This window comes from Giraffa tippelskirchi, chromosome 6, assembly GCF_054371585.1.
Source record: "Giraffa tippelskirchi isolate mGirTip1 chromosome 6, T2T-mGirTip1v1.2.pri, whole genome shotgun sequence".
Lineage (NCBI taxonomy): Eukaryota > Metazoa > Chordata > Mammalia > Artiodactyla > Giraffidae > Giraffa > Giraffa tippelskirchi.
Genome location: NC_137280.1, coordinates 78,852,570 through 78,871,853, shown reverse-complemented (window position 1 = coordinate 78,871,853; position 19,284 = coordinate 78,852,570). Strand labels below are relative to the sequence as shown.

The 19,284-nt window shown below is 41.5% G+C and overlaps 1 long non-coding RNA gene across 1 annotated transcript in view; it reads right to left on the bottom strand.

Moving 5' to 3' along the window:
• The window catches only part of LOC145508611 (uncharacterized), an 80,809-nt gene that overhangs the window by 28,993 nt on the left and 32,532 nt on the right, over window positions 1-19,284 (bottom strand). The window lies entirely within an intron of this gene.

Genomic DNA, 19,284 nt, shown 5'->3' with positions numbered 1-19,284 from the left:
AACATAGTGACTAAACCACCACCACAGGTATATTTAAAGTATGGACCACTAAATAGTAAAAATAAATCACCTGCATGCAATAACATGAAACAAATCTCAGAAACCAATATTGGAAACAAAATAATAGTCACACCACAAAAGGATAATCATTGTGTGATTCTACTTATACAAAGACCAGAAAAAGGGAAATCCAAAGTATTTTTTAGGAATTCATATGCAAGTGGGAATCTCTATTAAAAACAGGGAAATGTCAGGGGGTTGAGATACAGAGGAATTAGACTGTCCTATTTCTGAAGACTGGTGGTGAGAATATGATTTCTTGCTTACTCTTTTATATTTAAATACATTTATATTACCTATGCACTTTCTGTATGTATCCCCCCCAAAATAAAGTACCACACTACCAAATAAATCCCAAGTGGAATTTAAATAGAAAACATGATGCCATGAATTTCAAAATGAAAATAGAAATATTTCTATGATCATGAGACAAGGAAGATATTTATAAACTGTTATGAACTGAATGGCAGAAGGAAATGGCAACCCACTCCAGTGTTCTTGCCTGGAGAATCCCAGGGATGGAGGAGCCTGGTGGGCTGCCATCTATGAGGTCGCACAGAGTCAGATACAACTGAAGCGACTTAGCAGCAGCAGCAACATGAACTGAATTTTGCCCCCCAAGTTCACATGTTTAAGCCCTAACCCTCAGTATGTCAAAATGTGACTAAACTTATAACTACGGCCTTTAAAGAGTTAAACAGAGTAAAATGAGGCTGTTAAATTGGGATCTAATACAATCAGACTGTGCACCTTCCCTATAAAAGAGGAAATTTGGAGCCACAAAGAACACAGGCTGTGTGTACACAGGGCAGATGATGTGAGCACACACTGAGGAGGCTCCCTATTGCCAGGCCAGGGAGAGGCCTCAGGAGAAACCACAGCTCATCATGCCTTGACCTTGGGCTTCCAGCCTCCAGAGCTGTGAGGAAATACATTTTTGCTGCTTAAGATTCCTTCCCTACTCCCCTCCAGCCTCTGGTCATTTGTTATGGCAGCTACAAGAAAATAATAAATATGTATTATCCTAAATGCCAAACGACACAGACAAAATTTAAAGAGTTTTTTTCCCCCTTCTTCTTTTGTTTTTATAATTAAAGAGTTTTACTACACAATATTATTAAACTCTTATTTGTCAAAAAGTAAGAGGAGAACTACAAACTCAGAATGTTATTGCTTTTTCGTCCCAGAATGTTATTTCTAACAGTTGATTGGTTTGGTTCACTTCAGTCACTCAGTTGTGTCTGAATCTGCTACCCCATGGACTGCAACATGCCAGGCCTCCCTGTCCATCACCAACTCCCAGAGTTTACCCAAACTCATGTCCATTGAGTCGGTGATGCCATCCAATCATCTCATCCTCTGTCGTCCCCTTCTCCTCCCGCCTTCAATCTTTCCCAACATTAGGGTCTTTTCCAATGAGTCAGTTCTTCACATCAGGTGGATGTATTGGAGTTTCAGCCTCAACATCAGTCCTTCCAATGAACACTCAGGATTGATCTCCTTTAGGATGGACTGGTTGGATCTCCTTGAAGGCCAAGGGACTGTTAAAAGTCTTCTCCAACACCACAGTTCAAAAGCATCAATTCTTCGGCATTCAGCTTTCGTTATAGTCCAACTCTTATATCCATACATCACTACTGGAAAAACCATAGCCTTGACTAAACAGACCTTTGTTGGCAAATAATGTCTCTGCTTTTAAATATGCTGTCTAGGTTGGTCATAGCTTTTCTTCCAAGGAGTAAGTGTCTTTTAATTTCATGGCTGCAATCACCATTTGCAGTGATTTTGGAGCCCCCAAAAATAAAGTCTGACACTGTTTCCACTGTTTCCCCATCTATCTGCCATGAAGCGACGGGACTGGATGCCATGACCTTAGTTTTCTGAATGTTGAGCCTTAAGCCAACTTTTTCATTCTCCGCTTTCACTTTCATCAAGAGGTTCTTTAGTTCTTCTTCACTTTCTGCCATAAGGGTGATGTCATCTGCATATCTGAGGTTATTGATATTTCTCGCAGCAATCTTGATTCTAGCTTGTGCTTCATCCAGCCCACATTTCACATGATGTACTCTGCATAAAAGTTAAATAAGCAGGATGACAATACACAGCCTTGACTTACTCCTTTCCCCATTTGGAACCAGTCCTTTTTTCCATGTCCAGTTCTAACTGTTGCTTCCTAACTTGCATACAGATTTCTCAAGAGGCAGGTCAGGTGGTCTGGTATTCCCATCTCTTTCAGAATTTTCCACAGTTTATTGTGATCCACACAGTCAAAGGCTTTGGCATAGTCAATGAAGCAGAAATAGATGTTTTCCTGGAACTCTCTTGCTTTTTTGATGATCCAGCAGATGTTGGCAGTTTGATCTCTGGTTCCTCTGCCTTTTCTAAATTCAGCTTGAACATCTGGAAGTTCACGGTTCATGTATTGTTGAAGCCTGTCTTGGAGAATTTTGAGCATTACTTTACTAATGTGTGAGATGAATGTAGCTGTGCAGTAGTTTGAGCATTCTTTGGCATTGCCTTTCTTTGGGATTAGAATGAAAACTGACCCTTTCCAGTCCTGTAGCCACTGCTGAGTTTTCCAGATTTGCTGGCATATCGAGTGCAGCAATTTCACAGCATCATCTTTCAGGATTTGAAATAGCTCAACTAGAATTCCATCACCTCCACTAGCTTTGTTCATAGTGATACTTTCTAAGGCCCACTTGACTTCACATTCCAGGATGTCTGGCGCTAGGTGAGTGATCATATCATCGTGATCATCTGAGTTGTGAAGATCTTTTTTGTACAGCTCCTCTGTGTATTCTTGCCACCTCTTCTTAATATTTTCTGCTTCTGTTAGGTCCATACCATTTCTGTCCTTTATTGAGCCCATCTTTGCATGGACTGTTCCTTGGTATCTCTAATTTTCATGAAGAGATCTCTAGTCTTTCCCATTCTATTGTTTTCCTCTATTTCTTTGCACTGATCATTAAGGAAGGCTTTCTTCTCTCTCCTTGCTATTTTTTGGAACTCTGCATTCAGATGGATATATCTTTCCTTTTCTCTTTGTTTTTCACTTCTCTTCTTTTCACAGCTATTTGTAAGGCCTCCTCAGACAGCCGTTTTGCTTTTTTGTATTTCTTTTTCTTGGGGATGGTCTTGATCCCTGTCTCCTGTACAATGTCAGAAACCTCCGTCCATAGTTCATCAGACACTCTATCAGATCTAGTCCCTTAAATCTGTTTCTCACTTCCACTGTATAGTCATAAGGGATTTGATTTATGTCATACCAGAATGATCTAGTTGTTTTCCCCACTTTCTTCAATTTAAGGCTGAATTTGGCAATAAGGAGTTCATGATCTGAGCCAGTCAGCTCCCGGTCTTGTTTTTGCTGACTGTATAGAGCTTCTCCATTGGCTGCAAAGACTAAATCAATCTGATTTTGGTGTTGATTATCTGGTAACGCCCATGTGCAGAGTCTTCTTTTGTGTTGTTGGAAGAGGGTGTTTGCTATGACCAGTGCGTTCTCTTGGCAAAACTCTATGAGCCTTTGATCTGCTTCATTTTGTACTCCAAGGCCAAATTTTCCTGTTAATCCAGGTGTTTCTTGACTTCCTACTTTTGCATTCCAGTCCCCTATAATGAAAAGGATATCTTTTGTGGGTGTTAGTTCTAAAACGTCTTGTAGGTCTTCATAGAACCATTCAACTTCAGCTTCTTCAGCATTACTGGTCAGGGCATAGACTTGGATAACCATGATATTGAATAGTTTGCCTTGGAAACGAACAGAGATCATTCTATCATTTTTGAGATTCCATCCAAGTACTGCATTTTGGACTCTTTTGTTGACTATGATGGTTACTCCATTTCTTCTAAGGAATTCTTGCCCACAGTAGTAGATATTATGGTCATCTGAGTTAAATTCACCCATTCCAGCCCATTTTACTTCACTGATTCCTAAAATGTCAATGGTCACTCTTGCCATCTCCTGTTTGACCATTTCCAATTTGCCTTGATTCATGGGCCTAACATTCCTGGTTCCTATGCACCATTGCTCTTTGCAACATCTGGCATTGCTTCCATCACCAGTCTCATCCATAACTGGGTGTTGTTTTTGCTTTGGCTCATCCCTTCATTCTTTCTGGAGTTATTTCTCCACTGATCTCCAGTAGCATGTTGGGCACCTACCGACCTGGGAAGTTCATCTTTCAGTGTCCTATCTTTTTGCCTTTTCATACTGTTCATGGGGTTCTCAAGGCAAGAATACTGAAGTGGTTTGCCATTCCCTTCTTCAGTGGACCACGTTTTGTCAGAACTCTCCACCATGATCCATCCATCATGGCCCTACATGGCATGGCTCATAGTTTCATTGAGTTAGACAAGGCTGTGGTTCATGTGATTAGATTGGTTAGTTTTCTGTGACTGTGGTTTCTCTCTGTCTGCCCTCTGATGCCCTCCCTCAGTGCCTACCACCTTACTGGGGTTTTGCTGACCTTGAACGTAGGGTATCTCCTCATGGCCCCTGCTCCTGACCTTGGATGTGGGGTATCTCGTCTTGGCTGCTCGCTGCTCCAGCACCACTGATATTCCTAACAAATAATTCCTATAAATATATAGCAGTGTAAACATTTTAGCAGAAAAATTGGCAAGATACATAAGTGAAAAAATTGAAATGAAGAATATAAATTGTTGCCAGAAAATAGAAAAAGAAGCCAAATTAAGAGTGAAATAATATTCTCTTCCCCACAAAGAGATAAGAATCTTTGAATATAGTATCTTACCCATTAACAAAGACTATAGCTTTCATTCATGAAGATCTGTGTACTCTACAATTTGTCTTGTTTGGGTCTTTGGTGGCACATACAAATAAAAACCCTTTAAAATGTTTCCTATTTGGCCTAGGAATTTCATTTCTCATTTCTGGGGATTTATACCAAGTAAATAATAAAGTACAAAGTTTTACCTGTTAGAATATTTATTCTAAAGTGAGAACTAATCTTAAAAGCTCAACAATAACAATTTGGTGGAACAAAGCTAGTACCTTTAACACTCTCATGCTCTACCAACTGAGCTAGCTAGGCAATAGTAATTTTTATATCAGGAAATATTTAAAATGGAAAGAAAGTAAGCCAAGAGAGATCATATCTAATAGACAGATTTGGGGGATTGTGGGTTACAGGTGAATAAAAATTTCTTCTTTCACAATTATAAATATTTTCAAATCTGGCTACAATAAATAAATAAATAGACAGACAATATTTTGGCAACAAGAGAAATCTATAGGAGCTACTTAAAAAAAAAAAGTGCAACCACTGTTGTGGTTTTGTTCTGAATAGAACAGGAAGAGAACTTCCTGTGGGTATGAGGGCCCAGGAATCAGACTTGTCTGAGTTTAAGTCTTGGTTTCTCACTCACTAACTCATTCACCCTGTGATTCTGAGGCACCAGAAACGTGGGTCCCAAGCTGAGCAGCTGGAGTTTGTCCCCTGTGTACAGACTGCAAGATGAAGACAATAACAGGAGAAAGGAGAAGTTGAGCACTGCCCAGGTAAAGAGACCATGTATTTCTCATTCTCCAGGTCAAGGACACCTCCCTGAATACACATTCAGAGAAAGGTTCCTTGGAAGTCAAAAGGAGGAGGCACCACCCCGCAGTAGGTGATGTCAACCTACCCTAGTCCTCCTCACTAGAACCCATCTTGGCTATGAGATGTGCATGCGCACACAGGGGAGGACCATGAGATACACCCAACACAGGCTCGGAACTCAGCAAAGCAAGGTGACTGGTCAGAGGGAACCTGGGAGAAATACCCCATGTAAGGGACTCAGACTGAGGGTGCAACTCTCTCTCTGAGCCATCCTGTGTGTGTGTCCAAGCGTACCCTTCTTCCTTCTAATAAGCACTTGGTTCGTTTCAATATTTTCCACCTTTTTTGTCAGATTTCATTTCTACAACGTTGACTGACGAGGACCTTTTCACTGGCCACTGGCTCCCAGTGGTCTAGTGGATAGGATCAGTGCTCTCACTGCTGTGGCCTGACTTCAATCTCTGGTTAAGGAACTGAAATCCTGTTTCAAATCGCTGCAGGTAGAGACCATACAAGATCAATCCTGGCCAAGTTCCTAAAAGCACCAAGTCTCAGCTCTGTGTTTTGGAAAATAAGAATAGCTGTGCTATGTCAGAGGCTTATTATAAGGATTAAATAAGATCTTGAATTTAAGGGCTCAGTATTCACAGAGGAAGGTTATTTCCCACCCACCCCTCCAACCACATACAAGGGAAGGTGGAGTTTCAGCTGAAAGTAATTACATCAGTGTGGATGGCTGAAAATGGAAAAGTAGAAACAGCCCGTGGGATATGAGAAGGGCCTAATGCATGACCAAAGTCTGACACTAAGAGTGATCACCCTGGGGACCATGTAGACAAGTAACACAAATTATTTCAAATCATTCATTGGGATTATTGGGATTGGTATACGACCTTGCATGTGAGGGCTCACTCAGTCTCATGTGATTCTTTGCGACCCTATGGACTGTAGCCTGCCAGGCTTCTCTGTCTGTGGGATTTTCCAGGCAAGAATACTGGAATGAGTTGCCATTTCCTCCTCCAGGAGATCTTCTCAGCCCAGGGACTGAAGCCATGTCTCCTGCATATTGGCAGGCAGGTTCTTTACCACCAAGCCATTTGGGAAGTGCTTGTGTGACTTCATTTCAGTTCAGTTGCTCAGTTGTGTCCGACTCTTTACGACCCCACGGACTGCAGCACGCCAGGCTTCCCTGTCTATCACCAACTCCCGAAGCTTACTCAAACTCATGTCTATAGTTGGCGATGCCATCCAACCATCTCATCCTCTGTCGTCCCCTTCTCCTCCCACCTTCAATCTTTCCCAGCATCAGGGTCTTTTCTGACAAGTCAGTTCTTCGCATCGGGTAGCCAAAGTATTGGAATTTCAGCTTCAACATCAGTCCTTCCAATGAACACCCAGGACTGATCTCCTTTAGGATGGACTGGTTGGATCTCCTTGCAGTCCAAGGGACTCTCAAGAGTCTTCTCGAACACCATTCTTTGGCACTCAGCTTACTTTATAGTGTGACCTCAGATATGAACTAACACACATGTTATCTCATGCAATTCTCCATGCACCTATATGATATAATAACATTGTTTTCTCTGCTTTAGAAGTAAGGAAAGAGAGGTTAGAGGTGGTTAGTCGGCCTCTCCAACCTCACAGACAGGGAGTGGGTAGAGCTAGGATGCAAATGTTTGTGTAATTCAGGACCAGCTTGTATATTTCCTATCAGTATTTTCACGTCTAAATGGATGAGCCACATGTAACACAAGCAGCTTTTAATTCAGGTTTGGGGAAGGAAATTACTATGCTGAATCTTTTGAAAAGTAAAAAAATAAAAGTTTATTAAAGCATTAAATAAAATTCTGCTTTCACTTTCTACTAAGTGTAATAAGGAAGAGAGAAACATAACTGAAACATATTTTCATTAATTAATATATTGATTAATTCCCATGGCTCATTTCTTTTCTCCACTTCTCATCTTTTGGAAGCTGTGCTCAGCTGCTGGTTAAGGTGCCAAAGCACAGGTCTCAGGGAGGCCTCCGTCTTCCGGCCCAGATGCTCTCAGAGGCTCTAAGCACACAGTCCCTCCCTGCTCGGCTGCCGGAACCTCCCCTTCTTACAGCTCCCATGCCCGCAGGGAGGGGCCTGAGCCTCTGCCCACAGCTCCTCCCTTAGGACAGTGGCCTCTCCATTGATTTCCTGAGCAACATTACCATAACCCTTTCTCATTCTAACTCCCTGATGCAAAATAATCCCACTTACCTGTGTTATACATTTCTTTTGAAAAACAGGTACATTTCTTTGCCTGTATTAGTTCTTGGTTGCTGATGTGACAGATTACCATAAGTCCCTTCTCTTACAGTTCTGGAGTCAGAAATCCAAAATGAGTCTCACTGGACTAGCTTACAGCGTCAGTAGGCCTCTTCTGGAGGAACTGGGCAGGGTCTGATGTTTGTCTTCACCAGCTTCCAGAGACCACATGACTTCCTCGCTTCCTGGTCCCATCTGCAGTCACATCACTGTCTCTGTCCCAGTCCTCTTACCTCTTTCTCTGGCTCTGACCCTCTGTCCCACTTCTTTCTTGTCTAGGATGCTTGGATTTTCTTGCACCCACACAACTACTCCTGAGAGCCTGCCCAAGTCAATATTCTTAATTTAAGCACATCAACACAAGTTTCCTTTGCCATGTAAAGTAATATATTCATATTTTGGGGAATTAGCAAATTTTTGAAGGGTCATTATTCTGTTTACTTCACTACCTTTTCTGCATAAATTGAAATAAAATTATTTTATACAGATGGGAGAAATTTTCACATATCAAGGGATGGAGAAGTCATTTTGGCTTATATACGACTTAACTTGAATTCTGGCTACCCCTAACATCCTGTTTACAGCCTATTAAGCATGCACTGTACTTTGGCTTTAACCACTGGGGTGGGGGGGTTGGGGGGTGGGGAGGTGGTGGGGAGGGGCAGTGGTGCATTTAAAAATCAAATGAGGCAACTACGGTCCAGCTAGGCATTCAAAATGGAGCCAGGTGGCCACTATGAATGTAGTTTCAGACACATCCTTGGATTACTGAGTGCTTGAATTAACTGACCTTTGTTGTTAGTGAAGGCAAGTTTATATTTCCAATGTATAGCGAGACCGCACAAATGGAAACATCTGAGTTTGGAGTAGAGAAAAGTTTGTTGCTGGAGCCATGTAAGAAGAATGGAGGGATCATGTCCCCACAAAAACCCTGAACTCCCCCAAAGCTCTCAGCACAACTTTTCCAAAAGCAAGCTGTGAGGTTGGTTGTTGCAAACTTCTTGGTGCAGGAATCCTCTGTCCCTGAAGGTCAGGTCACCATGTTCCTGGAAACGTCCCACAAAATAAATGTAACTTTCTAGTCTGAAAATTTTATGTCCATGAATGGATAAGTGTTATACTCTTAAAGATCAGAGCCTTGGGAATGGGCTGTCCTGTATATTTCAGGCTAGAGACAACATTCTTAACTCAAAGTGAAACCATAGAGTATAAAGATGAGTAAAAGAAACAGTCAGATTTGTTCTTCCCTATTACAGCATCAGACGCAAGCACACTATCCGTCATTCTCAAAACAGTGTCTACTGCCAGCTGCCACCTGGAACCTTACAGTCTCAAAATCCTCGCTTGTAACCAGGCAACCATTCAAGACTGGAGCCACATTTTTAAAATTTTCAACCCAGGTCTACCTTCCCAAGGGGATGATGGGAGTTTAAGTCAGAGCTTCAGTGCCTGATGAGAACTTATCTGCAAAGCTAATTTTATTGTAATGAGTGTGTAATGAGCAAAAGTTACAGTAAGACACCCAAGATTTCCACTTTTTCCAGCTTTCTGTTTGCTTCCAAGACATTTATCACCCCAAAATGTGTGGTTTCCTGTAATTCCAGAGGTTCCTGATTTTCTTTGCCCAAAGCCCCACTTGTTTACAGAATGTGTGCTGGGCCACAGTCTGGCCCTGGCCATCTGTCTCTGCTCACATCTGCTGTCTGCCTGGGCTCTGGGCCAAGCCCAGTCAGGGGGCAGGAGCACTTGCACTTCTTGCTTTGCCAGCTTCCAGGCTACAGCCACAGAGTAGGATGAGGGAGTACCCCAGGCCCCTGTTGCTGTCTGTCTTTCTGCACACAGGGCCCATGTGGGGCAACAAGGTGGCAGCCAAATACACATGCCCAGGCATGCTTCTTTTTTGAGCCTTCATCTCTGGTGTGAAAGAGTCCAGATTTCCCATTCTTGGCAAAAATTATTCTTTACAAATGTTTGCAGAAGACATTCGTTCTCTGCCAAAGTAAGGTGTCAAGTAAACTAAAATTGCCAGAGTCATCCATAGGCATTGGCTGTGAGCAGCCAGGGAAGGTCCTAGTCCTGGCTCCTTTTAGGTACACAGAGCCCAGAATAGCTGCTGGACTCCCCTGGGCCATCACCAGTCAGGGAAGCTGCAGTCTTGTTTGTGGACTCTGAGCGCAGAGCCTGAGGATGAAGAGGCAGCTCTCTGCCTCTCCCAGGGTAGGCAGTGAGGACCTGACAGATGATGGACTGGGCCCAGGGAAGAACTGCTGTTCAGAACGAACTAGCACCCTGCATGCCAGGGACAGGACAGCCTTCATTCACTGCTAGGGCCGGGGGTGCCAGCACAAGGGGGCTGTGTGTGAGCAGGGGGCAGGCCTCCTGGGTGAAGAACTTGATCCATTCACACCTTGGGCGGAGCTTGGTAACTTGGTTTTTGTTGTGCTTTGTGTTCATATTTTCTGCTACATCTCAATCTCTCAGTCATGAAGATCCCTTGGAGGAGGGGGCACAGAAACCTACTCCAATATTCTTGCCTGGAGAATCCCATGAACAGAGGAGCCTGGTGGACTACAGTCCACGGGGTCTCAAACAGTCAGACACGACTGAGTAACCAACACTTTCAGTTTCAGTCAGTGCAATCAGTTTGTTGTGGAATGCTGGTCTCAAAGAAGACATGCTGCTCTCTCAGTTACGTGGTGGTTCTATAGACCCAGCCATAGCATCCTACAACCCACAGACTAGGTTCAACCCCAATACTGTACTGGTAAGACCTGCAACTTAAGAATAGTTTTTATATTTTTAAGTGTTGAAAAAAAATTTAAATACTGTTTAACAATGTATGAGAATTGTATGACATTCACAGTTTTGTGTATATAAATAAAATTTTATTGGGCAACAGCATGGCCCTTCACTAACGTTTTAGCCAAGGCTGCTTTTCTGCTGCAATGGCAGAGTCGATGGATAAGCCAAAGTCATGTGGCAAAGTTTAATAGATTCACTTTCTGGCCTTTTAGAAAAAATTGCCAGCCCCTTCTCAAGAAAAGTAGTATTTTCTTAAAACTATATGATGAGGATTTTACTTAATAAACAGGTAAACTTTCGGTGAATTTTGCCCCCAATAGATCTCAGAATAAACCCTAGACACCAAATGTGCTATTACTACTGCACTGAGAAGGGAATTCACCTGTTGCCTTCTTTCACCCAAGAATCATCACAAATCAGTATAGGTGGAATACAACTCCCATCTGATTTAGCATCAACTACAAAGACTGTCAGTATTCCCATTCTTCAAACTGGGGAAGAGTAAACCATAAATCTACTTTGAACTTTGGTTTAGATGCATCTGTTTTGACTATAGCAGTGTTTGCTAAAGTACACTGAACATAAATTTTTAAAAAAAAATCATTGATAGAAAACTATCAGAATTTATTTAGTTCTATTTATTATACCTGGAGAAAAGACAACTGCTAAAATGGTCACACTGGTGACATGATTAATACAAAAATTACATACACTTATGAAAACTTTATTAAAGTAATATGAGAATCACATCATTTTCTGTTATGAAATAAAATGCATTTTCATGCAACTTCCAGGTATACTGTTCCATCTGGTGCACTGTTTCTGTCTTGAAATGCATTCTTCATAATAAAAACACATAGATAAAGATATTTTGAGTTTTTCTTAACTATTTATAAGTACATTTTTGTTTAAATTTATTGATAGTTTATATAGCAAAAATGTTTTATTGTGTTGTTGTTTTGAATTATATACAATTAAATTAGAAGGAAATTAGGACCCCAATACAATAATCAAAATAGATATCCTTTTGTCTACTAATCTTTAAAATGGAAACTTACTGAATCTCAAGTAAAATAGCTGATATGTGGAATTTTAAGGTGCATGTAGAAAATATTTTCTTTTCTTATAAAAAACAGCTTTTTTCAAAAACCTAATTTAGAATTCAAAGAATTATATTTAAGAGTACTTATTTTATAAGTCCTGCATAATATAATATAGGAATTCCCTGTAGCTCAAATGGTAAAGAATCTGCCTGCGATGCAGGAGACCAGGGTTTGATTCCTGGGTCAGGAAGATCCTCTGGAGAAGGGAATGGTAATCCACTCCAGTGTTCTTGCCTGGAGAATTCCATGACAAAGAAGCCTGACAGGCTACAGTTTGTGGGGTTGCAAAGAGTTGAACACGACTGAGTGACTAACACATTTTTATAATAGTAAACAGGAAATCTGACTCTTAGGAAAGGAAATCTAACTTTCCTCTGCTCACATCTTACAGAATACCTTTCCAAGTTTTCAGAACTTTGTAAAATATTTGTAGTAACCTAATCATTCTAAAAATATATAATCTTTCAAAGTCTTACAATTGGCAATGTTTTAAACATTTTTTTTTATTTTATAAAGTGCCCATGTATCCTTGTAGATTAGTTGTAAACAACCTGTAATTAGACAATGATAGACATTTTGTCTTCTTTTAATATCAAGATCTTATTTTCTAGAGTATTTCTATTATCTGCATTAGGTTGCAGATTTCTGTGAAGGGAAGGACACTGTATTATTCACACTTTACTCTTCATAACAAAGTTCTAAAATATTAAAGTTCTAAAATATTAGAAGTTCTTCATAAATATTTATTAATAATTAAAATTTTAATTAGTGAAAGAATAGTAATCTAGACAATCTTCTCCTGCATGACACATTTGTCTCATTGATTGTGGACTCACAGTTTCCTTTAAGGATAAGAAAGATGATACACTCTCTTCCTTGCTTTTCCTTGTTTATGTGTGTGTGAGTGTATGTGCAAGCATGTGGGAATGCAAACACACACACGCAAATACACGGGAATGTTGCAGCGAACATTACATGCTAATTAGTCATCTTGAAAACCATGATTTAAGCCATTGAACATCAAAGACCTCAAGCATCTGATGCCTGTTTGGCAACAAAGAGAATGCGATTAAACCAAAGAGAGACCAGAATGTACAATGCAGGCCCCACCGCTCCCTAACTAGACTTCTTGTAGGTTTAACTTCCAAAGAAGACATGCTCTCAAGGTTGGTTTTTCTCCCAGCACTTTCTCTTTTAGGACCTATCAGCTAGAGCGAAGAGTAAACCCGGGAAGGCAGACACACACATGGATGGCAGGGGAGGGGACAGGCCCTTGTGTCTGAATGAAGGGGTGTACATGCCCCTGGAGTCTGAGCACGTAGTGGAAATGGGACTCTGACCACGTCTACTATCATCTTACACCTCCTCAGACAGGAAGATATGGACTTGTTTCATTTGGGAGTTTTCTGGTGGAAAAACAAAACAAACTCTCCACTGTAAAATCTAAGGTAAGGGAAGAAACTATGGCTCTGAATCCTTGGAATGTTCCTGTCCAGCAGCAGCTTCCCCAGAGTCCACTCTCATCTCCCAACCTGACTTGTATACACTGGTATAACACTTACATCACCAGAAGGAAATACTCTATTACTACACTATATTTTAAATTAGCCATGAATGAGAAGACACTTTGTAGAAAATTATCTATGATAAAATGAAGGAAAAAGGAATTGTAAAACTTTTTATAACTTTCCCAGTTTAATATTTTATTTATTAGACTTTCTTTCTCCATAAAATTTCAGGTTCCATAAGGATGGAGGGCATATAAGAAATTATTATATGGACCAGATCCAACACCTGGGAAGTCCTAAATATGTCTCCTTGAACTGAGAACTCTATCCAAAGTCCACATTCTAGCTTTTTACTGCAAATAGAAAATTCAGATGGTTTTTCAAATTAAGCTTTTCAATGCATCAGTTTAACAGAGAACCTACCAGATTCAAACTCATCTTTCTTGCGATAATCAAGTTACACCACATTTGAGATGCCTGTTCCTTGAGGTGTGCAGTTAGAAACTGTCCATATAAGCAGGGAAAGAGCACATGTTTCAAAACCAGCTGTGTCTTTAGGAGAGTGGGGGGGTGCACAGTGTAGGGGAGAGAGCATGTCCACATCCATGGAAGGGATCAGCTCCTGATTCTTGGAGTTAAGAGCATCTATGTTCACACATTAGATTTTCAGAGAAGTGCTTAGAGAGGAGAGTGGATTGGATCTGAGCTTGGCTGTCACCCTTTGTGAAGGAGATGCTGGCTGAAAATGCCAGACAGCTGAGGTTCTTGGAGAAGCCTGACAAGGGCACTACACAAAGCCTGCTGTGCTGGTTCAGCTTGCCTACAATAACCAAAGTCCCCGCATAATCACAGCAAAGAGAAGTGTGCCTCTGTCTCCCATCCGGATCTGGAGGCAGGTAGCCCAGCGCTGGTCTTGCAGGGCTGTTCCAGAGAGCTTCTCTGTCACCCAGGGTGGATGAGGGGTAGGATAGAGCTACCATTTCTGGGTTTACATCCCCTGAAGCAAAAGAGGGGAGGAGAAAGGGCCTTCCTCTCCCTCCTAGAAAATATCCTGGAAGTTACACAGTTTGATTTTCTTCCATCCTGGAGGGAGCTCACAAACAACCTCTTTGCGAAGGAGGCTGGGAACATCTCTAGACTTAAGCAGTCACGTGCTCAGTCAAAAGGTTAGTGTTTAAGGCTCCCTGTTGGCTCAGTGGTAAAGAACCCACCTGCAAATGCAGGAGAAAGGTTCAGTCCTTGATCTGGGAAGATCCCGCATGCACTGGAGCAACTAAGCCCATGTGCCACAACAATTGAAGCCTGCATATTTAAAGCCCACGCTCCAAAACAAGAGAAGCCACTGAAATGCGAAAACCAGGCACCACAACCTCAGAGTAGCCTCTGCTTGCTGCAACCAGAGAAAAGCCCACACAGCACTAAAGACCCCAGCACAGCCAAAAATACTAAATACTATTTTTAAAAATTTAGTGTAGTTGCACCAGGAGAGAAGCAGACCATGTAGGCTGATGAATGAACTGGTGCTCCTTTTTGTGTTTTGTCTAAATCTCCTTCTGGGCCATGTCATAATGTCCAGCAGAATGTTTGAAGCAGTGTGGCAGGTCTACTCCTATTACTGAGCATAAGTTTATGTGTTTGATCAACAGTGAGGCTAAGCAAACAGAAAAATCATAGTTTGATGCAGAAAAAGGTTTTTGCAGGGCCACGCATGGAGACAGGTGGCAGGTGTCCCAAATTGCCTGAGCTCCCTAAAGGGTTAAATAGCAGAGCATTTGTAAAAGTCAGGTGGGGGAGGGGTGAGGTTGGTGGATGCAAGCTTCTTGGTGCAAAGACCCTTTGTCCACACTGGTAAGGCCACGATGTTCCTATAAACCTCTGACAAGACAAGTATGTTAGTCTCTGTTCTGTACCTTACCTCTATATGCATGGGAAAGCGTTGAACTCAAAAGTTCTGTGTTGAGAGTGGGCTCTCCTGTATTGCAGGCTACAAGCTACATTCTTAAAGCAAAGGCAATAGAATAAAGGCTGAAATAAAAGAGACATCTATGTAGTGTCAAATCTGCCCTTCCTTATAACACGCCTGACTGCCCTGCAGCTGGAATGCTGTGTCCTGAACGCCCAGCTTCCTTCCCATGGGTGTGGCTGTGATGGACCTAAGGTCTAAATGGGGAGGAAGATAACAGTGCCTTTGTCCTCTTTTACCTCCCAGGTCAGGAGTTCTTACTCTGCAGAGTTTAGGTAAAAGCCTGGAAGCCTGGGCCCTCCTGAAGTCAAGTATCAAATGTGTGAGTGTGCTGGCTTTCTTCAGGTAGATTAACTGCTCTGGGTCGAGCCTCACCAGAATATTTTATCAGCATTTCTAGTTTTTAGACATTATGTGTTTTTCCCAGAACACATAGCTACAGTATTTCAGCTGAAAGTTGTCATTAACTAAGTAAAGGTAAGCTTCTGAAGATCAGGGGAGACCGGTGGGTTGAAAATGTGTAGAGCACTCTGTGAAGTACTAAGAATTGCAGTAATTCGCACCTGGACTATGAGTGGTACTCAAAATTTTAAGATCTAATAGTTTTCCATTTATGAGCAGCTAGGTCAAGTCTGCTTTGTTTTGTACACAAAAAGCCCAGCTTCTGAGGCCTGTGAGTGCGGCCAGGATCACAGGACACAGTGCCTTTCTGTGGTTGACTATGGTGCTCCACAGAGGTCAGCTAGATGGCTGTGTGCTCTCCTGAAACTACTCCTGGTTAATATGTTCATAAATATTTGTGCTTCTGTCCCAAGTTGGGCAGGCTGCTTAAAAATCTTCCAGGTCCCTAGTGGTAAAGATTCTGTGCTCCCAATGCAGGGGGCATGAGTTCAATCCGCGGTCGGGAAACAAAGATCCCACATGCCCCACTTCGTGGCCAAAATAGAGGTTATGAAAAAAGAAATGCAAAAACCAAAGAACTCAAGTATATATTTTTATGGACTAAAGGTGTCACCTGCTCTCCACTCTGTAGAAATGCCCGTGTAGATGAGCCTTCCCTACTGAGAGCCACAGTACCTAGGATATTAAGGTAAGTTAGATTCACATGCCTTCCTAATTATACTCTATTTACACTGAATTATGTAGTTATATTTTTATCCTGTCCCCAGAATTCCCATCTCTGACTGCCTAAAATAAATTTGCATGTGACTTAAAATTGTGGTAGATGTAAAAACCAATACTGAAAGGGAAGCAGGACTCTAGGGTCCTTGCCCCCCATGTCTTTCTGCCTGCCCTTCGTGAAAAACTTCAGTCAGAAAATAAGTTTAATTAGAGAAATGAGAGAAATGAGAACAAGCAGCAACAAAGGAGAACAATTGAAGGAGACCGAATAAATAATAATGTAGTCATTAAACCTAGTCAAGGATCTTTAAGTTCCTTCTGAAGGGTTGTAGATAACATTCTGAGCCCTAGGGTGATGTCTTACAGATTCTGAAACCACAACGAAGTGGACAAGTTACCTATGTGCTGAATAGACTGTAGCCATGACATAAACTGCCACAAGTTCCAAGGAATGGCCTCAAAGAAATGGAAACACATTAACCGTGAAGCTGAAGATTAACTGTATGGAAAACAATCAAGATGATGCTGGTCAGATCACCGATGACTAACTTCAAGATGACTGTCAGAACTGACAACACTGGAGTCATGGAGCCTCTCCCTCCGTCATCTCTCCTGTGCCTTCTGCAGATCCAAATTATCCAATAATAAATTGCCTTTAGGGTTCTGAAGCAAAAATGCTCTTTGCTACTTCAGTGCTGGTCAGGACTGAAGCCAGAGAGCCTGAGTCACTGCTTCCAAGTTGTCAGCACAGCAGGCGGGGGGCGGGGAGGCTCTTTCTGTAGGTTGGACTTCTTCATTTTAAACGGCATTTGACACACGACAGAAAAGAAAGATCTAAATTGGAAGGGGCCAGCAGGTATGCAAAAATGTCTTTTAATGTTTATTTCATTTTTAATGTAACAACTCCAGATAGAGCAGGCCCAAAACTGTTCTAGTGAGTAGAGCATACAACTGTGTGTTGCCAGGGTTTCATTGTGCTGGCTCTGTGTTCTGTCTTCAATTCTCAAATAAAACCCACACAACACAACTAGAAAGTAGCTTCCACTCACTGAAACTATAGAAAAGCCCATACACAGCACAAACACCCAGGGCAATCAAAAAGTAAATGAAATATTTTAAATATTTAAGATTCTCTTCTACATAATAAACTTACCACTTGCTTGATTCTGAGATGCATTGTCTGGACTTTATGACAGGTATGCTAGTTTTATAACATTAGAGGTAAAGGTTTTTTGTTTTTTTAACACAAGCAGTGCACATTTTACTTAAAAAACAAAACAACAACAAAAAAAAACTAAAGACTTCCCTGGTGGTCCAGTGGGAAGAATCCTTCCTTCCATTGGGAAGAATCTGCTTCCCAATGCAGGGAACACAGTTTCCACCCCTGACACAGGAATATTTCACATGCCACAAGGCAACTAAGCGCTGTGTACCACAACTACTGAACTGGAGGGCTGTAACTACTGAAGTCTGTGTGCTCCAGAGCCCATGCTCTGAAAGGAGATAAGCCACCAGAGTGAGAAAAGCCCACACAACACAATTAGAAAGTAGCTTCCACTCACTGAGACTATAGAAAAGCCCACGCACAGCACAAATACCCAGGGCAATCAAAAAGTAAAAGAAATATTTTAAATATTTAAGATATTGAAATATTTTAGAATCTTCCTTTCACTCCTGTTCTGGTATCCCTTGTTTATTTTATAATTCCTCAAACTGTTGAAAATTTTTCCTCAAGCCTACACTTACACATAAATTGCATCGATTTATTTCAGTTCCATTAAATAAGGTGTGATGCTTTTTTGCAACTTGCTTTTTTCATGTAACAATATGACTTTCATCACAATATCTCTTTTTGGTGGATTTTCTGTTGCTCATCATAGGGCAAAACATTTTCCAGAACCACACAACTCTGCTATAAGCATACAGTTTCATCATTTGTTTCTATCCCTCACTTACCATGCTAATCAAGTATGAATAAATCCAAGGAAAAATTTTATTATAAAGTGAAAAACGTCCAATCGCCCGGCAGTTTGCATGGTGTCTTAACACGGTCAAGTCGTGTCTCAAATTCCTTACAATTTTGAGTTAAAAACTTCATTGTAAAGTTCAGGTTGAACTTGGGCTACTTTAGTAGGTATGTAATGAAACCAATTCTGTTACTCATATCGATGTTAAGAACCATTTTCAGATTAATTGTAATAAAAAATATCCAACACGCTGATGGTAAAAGACAGTTGTTGAGTCAGTTCATACCATGACGTTTTTGAAGCCACAGGACTGGTGGGTGAGGACCTCTGTGACTGAGGCCAAGAAGCCACTTGGCCTCCAGGTGCCAGGACCCGCGGGTCGACCAGAAGAGGCTCTCTTCTCCCTGTTTCAGACGCTCACAGGGAGGGTGATGTCAGCTGAGAGCTGCCAACTGGCTACTAAAATATCAGAACCTTGTTGCTCCATCTTCCCAAACAGTCCCCAGACTATAGTTCTTAAGGGATCTTTCTTTCAGATAACTAAATTTTTCCCGGAGTGGATTTTTTATTTTGTTACTTGTAAGTTTAAAGCCAGGCTAATATCCTCCCTTTCCTTCCCATCCCAACACAGCTTTCAACTCCGTTCACAAATAGTTTGGGGAAAACTAAAGTTGCTGGTGAATATGTCACCTTGTGCACATTTGGAGGCTCAAGTGTTTTTCATTTTAAGTTTTAAAACATGATTTAGATGCTTAGATCCTGGAAGGTCAGACACCAGGCAAGAAGGCAGAGCCCAGCTCCCCATTGTTGGATACAGTACAGCTTGGGCTGTAGTTCAGCCCCTGTGGCCTGTACAAAATCCTGCTCCCCAGAATAGCACTTAGGAGGGTTTGTTGT